Genomic DNA, 16,365 nt, shown 5'->3' with positions numbered 1-16,365 from the left:
TTAATGTCTCATTTCTCCACTAAATTTGCATTCCAGGCATTTTCTGTCTTTGCAAACCACCAACTTAGAGAACCATACATGCAATAGGTACAAAATACAAGGCTATGGTTGTCTTCTGTATGTCTAAATCTGCTTAGTGTGCACTAGAGAAATTGACTCATGCTTCCAGGCATATTCTCAATTACATTTAAATAAATAAACAGGTGTGTTCAAACACCAGCACTTAGCAGCTGGCTCCTGCATTCCTCAAGGGAAATTAAGATATTGGTTAGGTATTCTCCAAAGATTTTGCAAAAGAGACAATGGAAGTTTCTTTGAACTATTTTTTTTTTTTATTTTAACTCTAGGATCTTCTAGGTCATAAGAAAGAGGATCAAGTTTCTCAGGGCTAATAAACTTTCACCAAGGTACTCACATTCCCACAATGTGTGACTTCTCCAAGAACAAACATTGTGCTCTCCTCAATTCTGAAAATCAAAAATCAGAGGTGTAACTGAAAGGACGTGCTGATGAAGGTCACACAGAAAGAGAGAACATAAGCAAAAGATTGTAGTGTTTGAAAATGACTGCTGGCAGGCATATAATTCCAGAGTCATTCCAGGGTTGTTTCAGGGTGTCTAGCTGTGACATCTGTCACCACAATGGCAGCCAGCATTGGTTGCAATAAATTTCTGCTTCGAATGCTCAGTCTGTGAGAAGGTCCTTCCCAACTGGAATGGAATCGTTCTGCAGGTGTGGGTGACAGGAATTGCCAGAAGTCTAAAGAGGTTTCTCCTAAGTAATATGTGATGGGAAAGAAGTTATGCTCTTGGTCCTTTATTCCTGAAACTCTGATGGTGATATCCAAGAGTAGCAACAGCTGTGAGCACTACAGATTCATGTCACAGTCTGCCTAGGTGTACAACTCAAAACTGTGAGGAAAAATTGCAGGAACAATTTTAAAAAGGGCTCAAAAATCCTAGACAATTTCTCTATGCTTTGATACTCTGATTATAGTTATTTATGATAGGGGTTTTGAATTTGAGCCTGTGTTCGAATCCTGTGTCTGCCACTTTCTGTGCAAGCCACAAGAACACAACTCCTTAAAGACAGGGTTTTGTAATCAGATTGTTTTCAATGATGGATGTTTAGGAAAATGCCTACCATGAATGCATTGGTCTTGAATCCTTCATCTTCGAAATGGGGATAATCAGAGTATCTGCCTCACAGACTTTTGTAAGTATCAAATGAAATAATGTATGCAAAAGACCTTGTATATTTCATAATAAATATTAAATACTGAATAATGTTCAGAGGGATCACTAATGCCCTAACAGAATATTGATAATAATAACTTTCTGATTACCTACAAATATTTTAACAATCTCAGAAGTATGTTATTTCAGGCTAGCTAACAATATCGAGTATTTGATTTCAAATACAAGCTCCAAAATTCTAACAGCAAGAAACTGTATCTAGGTTGTTTTTTGAGACCAAGTCTCGGTATGTCGCTGAGGCTAGTGTTGAATGCCTGGGCTCAAGGCATTCTCCCATCTCACTCTTGAGTGGCGAGGGACACAGACCATCACTGCACCCAGCTTGTATCCAGATTTTTGATTAACCTGTTTCCACATTTGCTTGGAAAACTCCTCCCTTTTCATTTCGAACTCAGCCTAGGAGAGAATAAAATCACCATGGTGACAACTGCCCCTCTTCTGAGCATATTCAAATTTATGTTGAGCTGTTCTCCAATGCTGCTGTGTCTTGCCTTTAAATTGTCTCTTGAAGTCACTCCAAGGTCAGGGGAATTTCTTTACCACTTAAGGTCGCCTTCAAGGATAAAAATGAACAATTCTGAGATCTGGAATTGATAAATTTGATAAAAAACAAATCTATCATATTTCAGTTGGGCAAATTATTTCCTAGGGCCTTTATGCTAAAGAACTAGTAGTGATATGAATTGATCGCCACAAATGATAAAAATGTACATCTAATAATTCTTTTGTACCTGCAGTACCCAATCAAGACATTCATCAAATGAGCATCATTTATTTAGGGAGCTGTCAGACTTTATGCCAGCTTGGCCTCTGATCTTGACACAATGGGTCAAAAAATATTGAATCTTTTGGCTTTGTAGTAAATATAATGAATTATACTTGAAATAATTGTGCCTTTTCTTATTGCCTTCTGCTAAGTCAAGGGATAAAGCTGAAAAACACCCAGTAAAACTGACTGGTTAACAGAAGCTTTAGGGAGTCTGAAAGGTTGACACAGTTTCCCATGGAGCGTGGTGGGAATTAAATGGGAATGTGCACATCTACTCCTTACCAGAGATGGTCCGTGATATTTCATGGGTTCCATATCTACTTGTTATTACATTCCAGAACTCATCATCATTATTTTTGTTGTTGAATTTCAGCATTGGGTCTAAAATGTATCTGCATCTCGGGAAAATTCTCAATGTGATGTGTATACATGAAGAACTAAATGATTCTCCAAAGCAATCCTATAACACAGAGTTTATGGGTCTTTTGAAGACAAATCCTGGATATTGTTCAATATACCTTCAAAATATGTCTCCTAGCCCAAGGGGTTGTGTTTGATGAAGTGGTCAGAATTTCCCATAGTGTAGCAAACAAGAAAATGTGATGTGGGATCTCTTAGGATAAGGTATCTCTAACCTTGCCCCTTCCCTGAAGAAAAAAAATGTCAGTACCATTTCTTATGTCTGAATTTGGAAGCATATTTTCCTATCGGTGGCTAATTTCATCCGTACAAATCTAAATTGATGAGCTTCAGTGTGCGACTTACATACAAAGGAAGGTCAGGAGGGGTAAAAGAGAAACCTCAGGTAGTTTTTGAAAGAATTTCCCTTGACATACTTAACTTTGAACATGAACAAACGCACACACAGACTCAAAGTCTAGCATGCATTGTTTCCTGAACCAGTATGCTCCACGTCTTCCTAGAATAACTATTTACTACGTGGGAGCAGATCTTTCTGCTGTTGGATGCCCTACTGTCATGCTTGTCCACCCCACTACTACCAATCCACGAAGACTCCTGAGGATTAAAACTGATTTTTTCCTTTAAGGAAACTCAGGGTTTGGTGACATTTCCTCTCCAGGAGCCCCTGATAGTCTTCCCAGGACAGATATCTATATGTTCTTTGGACCTGGAAATTGATTTATTATCTCAGTTTGTGTTACTCACATTTCTCCAAAGCACTTCTACCCTGACACTGTTGACCTCATTCAAGGTCACAGATCTACAAAGATTAGCATGAATTCACTCTCTCTATGACAGTCCCATCCATGTTCTTAGATGTAATTAGACAAATATAAAATGACCCAGTGAAGTCCCTTCCCTCAGTAGACAGAGTTACTATTCATTCAGGTAATATTTATCACACGCTTATTGTGTTCCAAGCAGTTGGAGGTGAGGGACTGGGGACTTAGTAAAAAGGAAGCCAGACACCACTGATGTCCTCCCAGCACTGCCACAGCTCCAGATGGTGCAATCTGTCCCCATGGACTGCCAGCATTAGCTTACAGAGGCCACATCTCAAACCACTGGCATTGTTACTTATTTGTATTTATCTTCATGCACCCTTTATTTTCAGTCAGTTATAAAACAGATGAAGACTTTTCAAGGAAACTTTATTATTTGCTGTGAATTCATGTAACTATAAAAATCTATTTAAAAAATTAAAGCTTCGAATTTCAAACTAGATACTATTGGCTAATGAAACTTCTGTGTGAGCCTACTATCTTATTTTAGAAAGCTAAGGAGATTAGCACATTTAAGAGAATTTTAAAGTCATAGTATAGAAGACATCACTTATCTTCAGGGTAGATGTTTGTTTAAGACCTCCCAGTGGGTGCCTGGCGTTATATTACAGGACTGTTTTGCCATATATACTGCAAACTCTCTCTATATATATTATGCTTTCTCCTATACATATAAATTGATGATAAGGATTAATTTACAAATTAGGCACAGTAAGTAAATAATAATGTAGACCAGTTGTTAACAACATTCAGTACATAAAGACAAGCACTCAGGTCCCACTGCCAGCAATCTGATAATACAGATGTCTAATAAGCAACTTAGTGCAGGTAGGATATACAGCATGGACACTCTGCACACAGAGATGATTCATGCTATAGGTGTCTCAGATCAAGATAGTGAGGTCTCACCATACTAACTACTTGGAATTGTGATTTAAACTCAAGAACTGTCTATGTCTGGAATATTCTACTTCATAATTGTAGACCACAGTTGACTGTGACTAATACCTGAAACCATGGAAAAGAAAGCCTCAGGTAATGGGACACTGCTGAAATCACAATAAGACCCTTTCCTTAAAGTAATGGATGAATCAGAAGGAATACATTCTTACTGTTCTCTGTCACTGTCTCACTGCTCTATTGATCACTCAAATGTCCTCCTGTACCACTGCTGACATGCATTTTGCTCTTTTGGTTGTAATAGGCATTCATAAACCTAGGCCACTTTAACACCTTCTTGATGATGAAACTGAAATCTTGATAGGTGACAAACAGTATTTTACACCCGGCATAAGGACTCAACAGATAGGAGGAAGAAGAGTGGGATTTGAATCCTTCTGAGGTTCCACAGATATGAAACCATGGGGAGACTGATTAATCTCCAAGTTTTACTTTTCTCATCTGCAAAATGAGACAATATCAACTCCTGTGTGATCTTGGGGTGAGCATTTTGAGGTGGCAGCAGAGAAAGTCTAATGTGGCATTTGGTATGAAACAGTCCCTCCAGCAGCAGTCGTTACTCTGCCATGTGCACATCCAACCTCTACCTGCTATTCACAGATCCTCTGTGCCATCCATTCTTTCTGATGCTCTCCCTTGGAGTTATGCCCTTGGTAATAGTGACAATGTACACTTTCTTCTGGCTTTTATATCACTTATTTTCTCAAGAGTCAACTTGATATTCTGATGTAATTGAACCTTTTAGAAAGCAAGAAATACTTCATTTTATCTAACACCCTACATATGCCTAAAAGGCACACAAAGACTATTTAGAAGATTAATCTTTTAAATTAATTGTTGTTTTGCAGTGGTAGGGGTAGAACCCCGGGCTTTGCACATGCCAGGCAACTGCTCTACGACTGAGCCACACTGCAGTCCTTAGTTTTGAGACAGGGTGTCACTATGTGCTCAGGCTGGCCTTGAACTAGCTATGTAGTCCAGGTAGGCATCGAACTTGTGATCCTTCTGCTTTGGCCTCTTGAGTGCTGGAAATGTGGGCATGCTTAAATTACATCAACAGCACCTGGGAAGATGAATTGTGATCCAAAGAAAAGCAGGAAATATAGTGTCTGATTTTCCAAAGGTATTTTTCCCTTCATGTGACTGTCCATCCTACTGGACAGCAGGCTCTATTTTCTGCTGAAAGATACAAATCCTCTTCATAGAAAATGAGACATTCACATTTTTGGTAAGAATGGGATGACATCCTCGAAAACCCTAGTTTAAGAAGAGGTCATTTTCTAAATCTATTCAATTGTCTTCTCTTATTTTCTAATTATAGTAACACAAAATTATGGTGGAAACTTAGAAAATTATAGGAAAAATACCCAAGAAGCTACAAATGATCCATTATCTCTCTTCCCAGAAATAACCACTGTTGAAAATTCCTGATCTGTCTTTCTTGTCTTTTGAAAAGATGCTCTACTGGTACCTTTTAAAAATAAGCATGTTGAGATCATGATATATACTTTAAAAATAGAAAGATATTTCCATATACTTACAGATACTATTTGCAAAGGTAAATTTTCAGGGATATATCATATTTCAATACTTCATGTCATTGCGTGGTCAAATCTTTATTGGGTGACATTTAGGTTGCTTTCTAATTGCTTGTATTCTCAATGACTTTTTGGAGTAAACATCCTTCCAAATTCATCTTTTTGTCCAGTGCTGATTCTCCTCACTTAAAATGTCAAATACATAACAAGTTCAAAAATTACAAGCCTTTGAAAATCCCCAGCATTTTTGCAACCATAACTAATGATTGGTAATCTCCAACACCACGCCTTTACCAACACTAAAGACTACACACGCACACACACGCGCACACGCACGCGCACACGCACACACACACACACCACACACGCGCGCACACACGCGCACACGCACATGCGCACACACACGCGCACACGCACACATGCGCACACACACCACACACACGCACACACGCACGCACACACGCACGCACGCACACACACCACACACACACGCACACACACGCACACACACGCACGCATACGCACACGCACACACACACCACACACGCGCGCACACACGCACGCACACACGCACACACCACACACGAGCGCACACACGCACACACCACACACGCGCGCACACACACGCACACACCACACACCACACACGAGCGCACACACGCACACGCACACACCACACACGCGCGCACACACACGCACACACCACACACGCGCGCACACACACACACACACCACACACCACACACGAGCGCACACACGCACACGCACACACCACACACGCGCGCACACACACACACACGCGCGCGCACACACGCACGCACACGCACGCACACACACAGTGTCAGTTTTCCTAGGCAGGCACTTTACCACTTGAGCCACGCTCCCAGCCCCTTTTTTATTAGTTGTTTTTCAGATGATTGGGCTTTTTGCTCTGAGCTGGTCTGGGACAGCAATCTTCCTACCTCTGCCTCAGGTGTAGGTGGAATCACAAGTGTCTACCACCTACCTAGCTTACCTGTTGAGATGGGATTGAGATCATTTTTTTGCCTAGGTTGTCCTTGAACTGTGATCTCCTGATTTCTGCTTCCAAAGTAGCTGTTATATATATATATATATATATATATAAATTTTTATATATATAAATCTTTGATAATTTGTCCAGCAGGCTAAGACTGATATCTTTTACTTTATAGATTAAAAAAAAAACCCATATCACTTAACAAAAGAAAATCCTACTACTTCAAGTCATCTTCAAATAATCATTTAATTAACTCATAAAAATGACATCTAAGTGAAATATAAAAAATTTGAGAAAAGTAACCAGAAGGTTAGGCAGTATTTACTCATTTCAGGTTTTAATCTTGTGTCACTCAGGGTCACTGAAAAACTGTCCATTCTAACTTGATTTTTGGTCCACATTTACCTATGTTCAGCGTACTGTTATCACAGGCTTCATGATAGGTTTAGGGGAGACCCTCTGCTGCATTTAATTTAAGGATAGTATTGATAGGGGATAGCTGGTTACAAGAGCCTTTTGCATGACAGCTTACTTGAGAAATTTCTATCAAATCTAAGCAGAACAAAGATCCATTTCCTCTAAGTGGGTACAGGATTCTCTTTTCAATTGAGACAATGCAGATATTTCGAAGGAACATGTTAATTTGAGCTTTGTTTAGCAAGAATTTCAGAGACAAATCTTGTAAATCCACTTCAAAAATTATGTTAAGGAACTTGAGAGAGAGAGAGAGAGAGAGAGGAGTTAATTCTCACTATTTGTGGATTCTATATTTATGAACTCATCTATGCATTACAATGTATCTAGAACTCCAAAAACGAAGACTTAGCGCATAGAGCACTGAATGGTTTGAGTCGTCCAACACACCCAGCTGAGGTGCAACAGGGGAGTCTCTAACTTGTTTTAGTTCTCGTATTGTAAACAAGGGTCCTTTGTATTACCTGTTGAGTGGCACAATTTTTACATTTTTTGTGCTTTTATTGGTGATTTTTCCATTTAAAATGGTCCCCAAGCATGGTGCTGAAGTGCTGTCTAGTGTTGCTAAGCACAGAGAAAGCACAGGTGTTGGATCAGCATTGTTCAGACACAAGTGATAGTGATGTTGGTGGTGTTGACAATGTTATATATTAAATAAAACGTGTTTAAACAGAAACACGAATGAAGCAGGGTTATGTATTGATCTGATGATTTGTTAATGACAATGTTTTTGGCAAGGTTTTCTGTTCCCTAAGCCTGCCTTTCTCCTGAAAGCAATGGTTCGGTGTTTACTGGTTTCATATTAACAGACACTATATAGACTATGACTGCACTGACTAAGAATCACCTTCATTTCTTTGTATCCTTCTTTTAAAACCTATCTTCTATGAATCTTGTTTGATATGAGTGTTCACACACCTGCACACACACGCATACACACACATATGCACATGCACAAGCAAACATTCCAACACCTGAAGCACTCTCTTTCGGCTGACTTTCAATTTGCGCTATGCATAATCATATTTATTTTCAGTCGACATTTTAACACTATATTTTATCTTTTAGTGTTCCAGTCAAATTGGACTTGTCATATACAGTTCATTCTCTTTATGTGTTCTTCACTGCATGTTAAATTGCTTGATTTTATCCAAATTCTCTTGCATTTGTTCATCCTGGTTTGCACAGTTTTAATGATACAAGAATATTTCTGGACTTCTTTCATTTTTTGTCATTGTTTTGCAACAGTAACTTGCTCTATTTATGATATTCCCTCTCAATTTTCCAAATGACCTAATTAAAGTTTTCACTAGTGTTTTATAACTACTTTTTGTAGCTCATGTTATAAATATCTATTGATTTATACACTTAGGGGTTTGCAAAACACAGTCTTTATTTCAATGTCAGTTGACAAACATAGAATATACTATTCCTACTTACTATAAGTGACAATGGAAATTTGAGCAAAATAATGCATAATTTAAATTGTATGTAATTAATTTACTATATCCTAGCTTGTCAGAGGATGTTCTTTATAATGATATGCTTCTCACTAAAATTATCCCCCTTTTTATTTTTTTTTTTTTGCTTGTCCAAAAAAGTCCAAATGGTGAGTCAGTGTCTGGAATAGCAGATTGGATGACAGAATATAGATTATTCTTTCTCTTAATTGTCCAAAGTTAAGCAAAATATTTAAACTCTTTGGACCTAAATGTCCAAAGGATATAAGAAGCTTTTATTTTGATGGTTAAGATAAAATGATTCATGTCAAAGAAGAACGCTTAGAACAAAGTATGTGGCATTTATTTAATAACAATTTCTTTCTCCTCCCCCTTCCTCCTTAATAACAGTTATTTTAAACACCACATACATTATACATTAATTCTGGTTACAAAAGTTCTATATTATCCTTTAAATTTCCAAGAAAATATTTGGTGAAAGATGTAATATTGCATGACTTTATGTGAGAGAATGTGAAATATTTAAGGAAACCTGTTGTAAGTCTCATGATGTGAAGAGGCAACTCAAGCATGTAGTGTAGGACAAAGCTCTCAAAATGCACTCCTTTTAAAAGTTAGCTGTGGAGTATGAAAGGGAGTTTGTATGCTGGCAAAAAAAGGGGGGGGATAGAAAAGGAGCTCAGTGTAATACTTTCAACATGGTGCTAATAATTTCAGCACTTGTGTAAAAATGGATTTTATACTAGAGAAAATATGTGTTGATCTATACTAAAGAGAATATGAGAAAATATGTGGTCACTTATATATTTAACACCTAGTGAAGGAAAGTGAAAATGTCTGCTTCTAATCTGTACACAGGAAGTTAGATGCACACACCTCCACAGGATGCATGATGTAAAACATGTTCCTGTCCAAAGTCCCTTGCTTTCCTTCTTAAAGGACAGTCTCATTTAAATAATATCAAAAATTGAACATTTGTCCTGCTTACTTTTATCAAAGCTATCTTTAAAACAATCAGGGTTTTTTTTTCCTCTCTGATTCTTAGTTGTTTACTTCTTTTATCCTCATAATTTAGGTAGTGGAAATAGTCAAAAATCCTGCTTTTGGTAACAATAGAATCAAATTTTACATTTCATCCTAGAAGGCTTGAAAGTAGCTGTGACAGCCTTAGACCTATAAGGATAACACTTAAATCCATTGATTTGAATGAATCCGAAATGGAGTCAAAACCATTTTATATACTACTTCCAGTTAAGCAAAAGAAGTTACATACAAATGTTTAAGGTAGCTTCCTGGCCAGAAAATCTGTATACCTTAGGATACTGCCTCTTAAAGGCAAGGAAACTAGCATTTAAAACTTCAGGCGTAAGCCTAAGTGAATAGGGAAAAGCCAGAGGTGGTCTGGGAAGGACCCGAAAACCTGGGGAAACACTCTCACCATTTATAAAGCCTCCTACTGCCTGGATAAGCTCTGTGATTTATTCTATCAGGGCTGAAAGTGACTTTAAATGAACAGCAGAGGGCAGAGACTTGCAGAATCCTTCTTAAGGTAGGTAGGTATTTCTCTGAAACAGGTTCAATAGAAGGTAAAGCATAATGCCAGACATTTAAAAACTTCAATTAGTTAATACTTTTCTGCAAGCCAAGTCTTGCCTCACTGACTGGCTGTTATATGGCCAAAATTCAAAACATTTTTGGTTGCAATAGTGATGATAAAAATACTGCTCTCAGCAAATGATGAGGATGCATAATGAAAACACTGAGAAAATTTAATGAATTTGCAGGACCACATGTCAGGCAGTTCACTGAAAAACATCTGGAAACCTCAGCAAGGTGTTCATGCTTTCACTTGGTAAACGTGACATTCTAAGATTTGTTTTCATTATCACAGAAGAGCCCCAAACCACATCACCTTTCCTCTCCCAGTGTCCCCAGGCCATCATCGTCACTCTCCTCAGCCTATGTCCCTGACCACCAGGTAGCCAAAAACCATCTTAACACCTCCTACCAGGAAACAGTCATAGGATTAAATTCGATGAGATAAGGATGATGGCGAGAAAGATCAAAGCAGTAGGGGGACAGGTGACCACAAGAGAGGAAAGCCTTCTAGAATCCACAACAATGGCTTCCTTGCCCATGGCCCATCCATTCTTCCAGGTCCTGCCTCACATAACTCACTTTGTCTAACTCCGCAGTTTTCTGGTCTGCGCCTTGCTGAGCGAGGACAGATGGGTTAGCATAGGATATGCCAGTCTTAGGTCTGTTTCACCATACGCCCTCCTATTTCTTCCAAAATTGACAACTCTACATTTGTAATGGATTCCCTTAGCACTTGGTTGTATTTCCTTAAGAACAAAAGCAAAGCCAGACCCAAGTTTCTTCCATGGAAAGGCAGACCAAGGGATGCTAACTGGAAAGAACAGCACCAGATCTGTGACTTAGCCACATTGAGGTCAGAAAAGCCTTTGAAACACGTTAAACTTGGACACCCAACTGTATTTAACCTCCAACACACTAAAGTAACCATGCTGCAGAGAAAGTTAAGGCAGGATGGTGACTGTTTATTGAATGGAATGCCTTTCTCAGAATAAAAGCACAATGAACTCCAGACAGAGCTGTTACTACTCTAGTCGAAGGTTCTGCTTGCTCAGGCCACACACCCAGGAAAACAGAAGGAGACAGAAAACAAGTGGAAATCCAGCCATGGTAGAGAGATGGATTCCAGTCAAGTTTCTTTGCCAGCCAGGTGGAGCTGGTAACTGCAAGTAACACTGATTTATCCTTGTCCGCGTGTGTAAGTACAGGGTGAGTGTGTTACTGAATAATCTAACTTAAATTGTCACTAGAGCCTCCTGAGAGTCCCAGTCAGGCATTTTACTTTCTAAAGCTGACTGCTGAAATTCACCTCATTGATGATGGTTTTAGGCACGCCCCCTTCTTTTAGGGTATAGACATCCTCACTTTTGTCCTTAAGCGCATTCCACTCCCACAGCTGCCTAAGATACCCGAATTACTCACTGTCTCATTTCCACAGAAAATTTTCTGCTAGCAATAAAGGAAAAAGAGTTTAATCCAGATATGTTTTTCCACTTATTTGTCTAATCACTTTAAGTGTTTAGAGTTACCTCTCATATCTTAGCCTTAGCCATAAAGTTTCTATACACAGTCATATAACTAAAATTATGCAGCCACTGCTATTTTTACTAAGTCAGATGCCCTGTTTCCAAATCAGAATTGCATGATGCATGAAAGGGGTCCCTATCGAACTCTTTAATTGTCACACTTCAAAGTGAGTCATTTTGGTAGGATTTGATCTGGAAGAAAAAGCAAAATCTAAAAAGCAAAAGTGGGCTCCAGATACAGTTCATCAGTACAATGTCTGCCCATCATCTGCCAGGCTCTGGGTGTGAGCCCCAGTACCACAAATAAAATAAAAACAAATGAATAAATAAAAAGCAAAAAGTTATAAGAAAATGGTTGCAAGAAACCCAAGAAAACCCCAGGAAACATTTGACACATGAGGCTAGAGAATGTAGAAATATATTAAGAGTGACAGTTTGGGACCAATGGAGGCAGAAAGGATTTAACCAGGAACCTAAGAAACACCTCATGGTTTCCTTTTGTCTTGCTATTTTAAAGCCTGTGTAGACCAACAATGTTAAATAGATCAAAGGAGCCATGCTGTCTGTCTAGAGGCCTTCACACTCTGCACTGTAATACTATGTGGTCCAGCTAATCACAGCTATCACATTTCATTTCTATGTGTACATAGCAAATAAGGAAAATGCAACAGTCCCATTATTTGGTAGGGAGCAGGGGTGGGGACAGCCATAGGAAATCCATTCAGGTAGAGAAGAGGCTGAAGAGTTGTGAAGTCATTTAATTGGATAGGAGGAAGAAAGATAATAGCAGATTTCAGGGAGAGAAAATGCTATTACAAATTACTTTGTCCATAAGGATAACAAAAAAAATGCTTTCTTGTGCAGGTCTAGAAAAGCTCTATTGTGTGTCCTGTATGAAAGCACTTTGGTCAACAATGCACACGCGACTTGAGGGAGAAGCAAACACAAAATTATAGCTGTGATTACACTCACCAAATGGCTGGGTCTTCAATGTACAATTCAGCTAGCTTTCCAGGATGGTCCACTGCAAAGCCAAGGGATGAAGCCAGCCCCAGACTGCTTAGGCCACAAAAAGCTGGATGTAACTGTTAAAGAAGAAAAGAGATAAGATTCGAATGAGCAAACAAATACAAGAAAATGGCATATGTATTTTCAAAATTAAGGAAAGCTGAAATTAGAAGCTAAGTGAACTAAACAGCAAACCTTAACACTTTAGAATATCTTTCATAGAAGAATTTAAAATTTGACTTAAGACGTATCAATTAGTTCAGTCATCTTGACTATGGCATGGCATTACTATTACAGAAAAAAATTCCTGCAACAGTATTACAGTACATCTACTTGTGGTCCCTCAAAGATGATGCTGTTTACAACACAAATGCCAAAATGTATCATGTTTCAATGAAGAATAGTTGAAGTGTATCTTCCTAGCAATAAACAGATTTTATGTTTGCTCTTCTTAAATTTTACAGTTTGGTCATCCATGCAATTTGAGCCTTATTTTACTGACTTTTCAATGCAAACATCTGTTAGTTTGTACCAGTGTCAATAGGATGGAGAAAGATGTTATAAACAGGAAGGTCCAAATGACCTCAACACACGTTGCTCTTACAAAAGAACCTGAGCTTCCACCATCCAAAAGTGAAGCAATATATGTGCCTCTCTCTTGGACATGCCATGAAGACTGAATCTAAAAGTCCATCAAAAGTACCTAGGACAGTACCTGACACATAGTATCCCTTCAAAACATGTCAGCTGTCATTGTCATTACTACTATCCCAATGCCACTTAACTGAAATTTTTTCAGCAGAGATTTTTGACTCATCTCCTAACTAATGAATGTTTTGAAAAATGCAAATCCCTCCCCCACAAAAGGGTACCTATTAAACTAGTCCACGCTAAGCCATCTATGACTTAGAAGCTTCTCTCCTCCTCTGTCCAGTAGAACTGGTGCAGTAAGGAAATCAAAAGGTATTTTCTTAAAACCATGAAGAGAGTGGTATTAGTGGTAAATGAAAAAGAGGCTGTCAGAGAAGGAGTGACGTTAGCTGAAAATCAATAGCTCTACTTCCCCAGTTTGGGTCAAGTCATTCTGAATGTGTACCTCCTTATGTAAATAGAATGGACCCCTCCTCATTCAGCATTTCACAGGCAGGAGGAAAGAACCTCTAATGAGCTGGACAACCACCAGGTGAGCTGAGCCCATCGTGAACCCAGGCACACTGGACACCACACCTAGATACCCTCCTTAGAAGGTCAAGCAATATTTACAGACTAATGGATATATATCTTCTCTGACAGCTCTAAAAAGCCTTCTAGCCTCCACAAAGAATGCTGGCTATATGCAATAAAAATATTGAATTCTATAGAGCTGATCTTCAATGACAATTGAGTGTACAGAATATAACCCTTGAGACTTGGGTTAGACTTCTCTTTGTCACTCAGAAGTAAAACCATGCTCCGAGTTCCTGAGACCAGCTGAACCTGCAAAATATGGCCAAAATACTTCCTACACAAAAGTGAGTAGTATGGTAAGAAATCCTTTTGGCCACATGGTAGACACACAACAAATGCTAGCCATCATTTCTGCCTTCCTTGTTTGGCTACCTTCCTTATCATGTATCTTGGTGATGGGCTTGAGATGGATAGCATAGATTATCTACACAAGACAAAATGACAAGACTGTCTAGGCAGAATTATAGACCTTGTGTCAATTTACTTTGTTTATTTTTCAAGTTTCATGTTAGCAATCAGAGCCCAGCAAAGGAATATGGTTCTTTGATGTCCTCCTTAGAAACTCTGCAGCCTTATTATCTTCATATCATACAATGTTAGCACTTAATTATATCCTACCCTGGAATAATTAGGTGTCCTTATAATCAACTCTGTTTACTCACTTATGCAGTTTTGATCCTTTAATCTCTCCTGAATATTATTAGTTTTTAATACTATTAAGAGCTGCAGTTTAACAATTGTATTACTAAATAAAGTTGCAAGAATATTTTCAAGGAGACTCACCAATGGGCAGAAAAAAAAATTTACCTTGATAATCAAGAATAATAAAAAATTGTAAACTTAAACCCAGGAGGCAGAAGCACGCAGGGCTTGGTGCCTTCCTGCTGACTACCCACACAGCCTTGGGCAAGTGTCCGACCCTCATCTGGGACCCACTGGCACAAGGTCCTAAAGCTGGGGTCACACGATGATCTCAGTCAGATCACTGACACATCCTAAAGATGACTTTGGAACTCTCTGAAATAATACCTCTCAGTTTGGGGCAAGAAAGAAATGTGACTTGCTTTGTTATTTCGTGTAATATTAATTCTAAATTTAAAAGCCTCCTGCTAGAATGTAAAACAAAAATAGGCATGGTCAGTACACAGAGTATACTCCATACAGCGTACTGATTAAATCATGGGCCACACAGTTCTACCACCCGGGTTTAACACTTGACAAAACCACTTAATACCCATGTGCTGCTAGATAAGCTCCAATCCTTTTGGTTCCTTACATTCCTCCTGATGATGCAACAATATCAAGCTACCAGGCTTACTGTAAAAATTCTAGGATACACTTAAGGAAGTCATAGGCATATAAGAAAGATTAGCTATTATTTAATTTTGGTGAAGTTAATGACATGAAAATCCACTGATTTCTGAACTATCAGATTTACCCTATATTTTGTTAAAAGCATTATGAATATCTGTCCAGTGAATAAATTAGATTTTTTGACCAGTGTTTTTCATGCATCAAATATTACGTAACAAATGGCACTAGCCAATACGTTTACTGAATGTTGCTCTGTGTTAGGTGTTCATCTATATTAAGACATATTAGATAGAGCTTAAATATGGGCTGAAACTAAATACATGATTAGTTAAATGATAATAAAACTAAGCAAACTCAAAATTATATATATATGTATTATTATTATTATTTTAAGGTACTGGGGTTTGAACTCAGGGCCTACACCTTGAGCCACTCCACCAGTCCTTTTTTTTGTGATGGATTTTTTTTTTTTTTGAAATAGGGTCCCATGAACTATTTGCCTGGACTGGCTTTGAACTGAAATCCCCCTGATCTCTGCCTCCTGAGTTGCTAGGATTACAGGTGTGAGCCACCTGCACCTGGCTACATTTTTTTCTGAACAATTTCTGTTATGTTTTACAAAGGATTTCATATAACTATAATGTGACCTGATCTATACTTTTAAAATTATTTTTGAATATTCTTTTACAGTATCATGGCAAAGCAATCTTAGTGGTTCAGTTACATAGAAAGAAAGTAAGAATCATTTACAAACACACCCATGATAGCCACTGTTTATATTTTCTGAGCATTTTCCTCATCATCTCTGCAAGTAAATTCATCTGGTATAAACAAATTTCTGCATACTAGGACAATGTCATCCTCCAAAGCCTTTTCTCTGATAAAAATATGCTTTCTCCATTATTGTTGGCAGTTAATCTGGGGCCACTTATGATTCAAATTATGTAAACGTTTCATTTAATATGTGCAGGAATT

At 38.4% G+C, this 16,365-nt stretch overlaps 1 protein-coding gene across 15 annotated transcripts in view; it reads right to left on the bottom strand.

The window, feature by feature from the left end:
• Tenm2 (teneurin transmembrane protein 2) overlaps positions 1-16,365 on the bottom strand; it is a 1,177,215-nt gene that overhangs the window by 1,073,902 nt on the left and 86,948 nt on the right. For all 15 annotated transcript variants that reach the window (XM_074057721.1, XM_074057728.1, XM_074057729.1 and 12 more), the window contains exon 2: positions 12,814-12,926. The gene's annotated coding sequence lies outside the window, so the exon portion shown is untranslated. The remainder of the gene's footprint in view (positions 1-12,813; positions 12,927-16,365) is intronic.

This window comes from Castor canadensis, chromosome 16 (genome assembly GCF_047511655.1).
Source record: "Castor canadensis chromosome 16, mCasCan1.hap1v2, whole genome shotgun sequence".
In the NCBI taxonomy this organism is placed as follows: Eukaryota; Metazoa; Chordata; class Mammalia; order Rodentia; family Castoridae; genus Castor; species Castor canadensis.
This window is presented reverse-complemented; position numbering and strand designations above follow the sequence as displayed.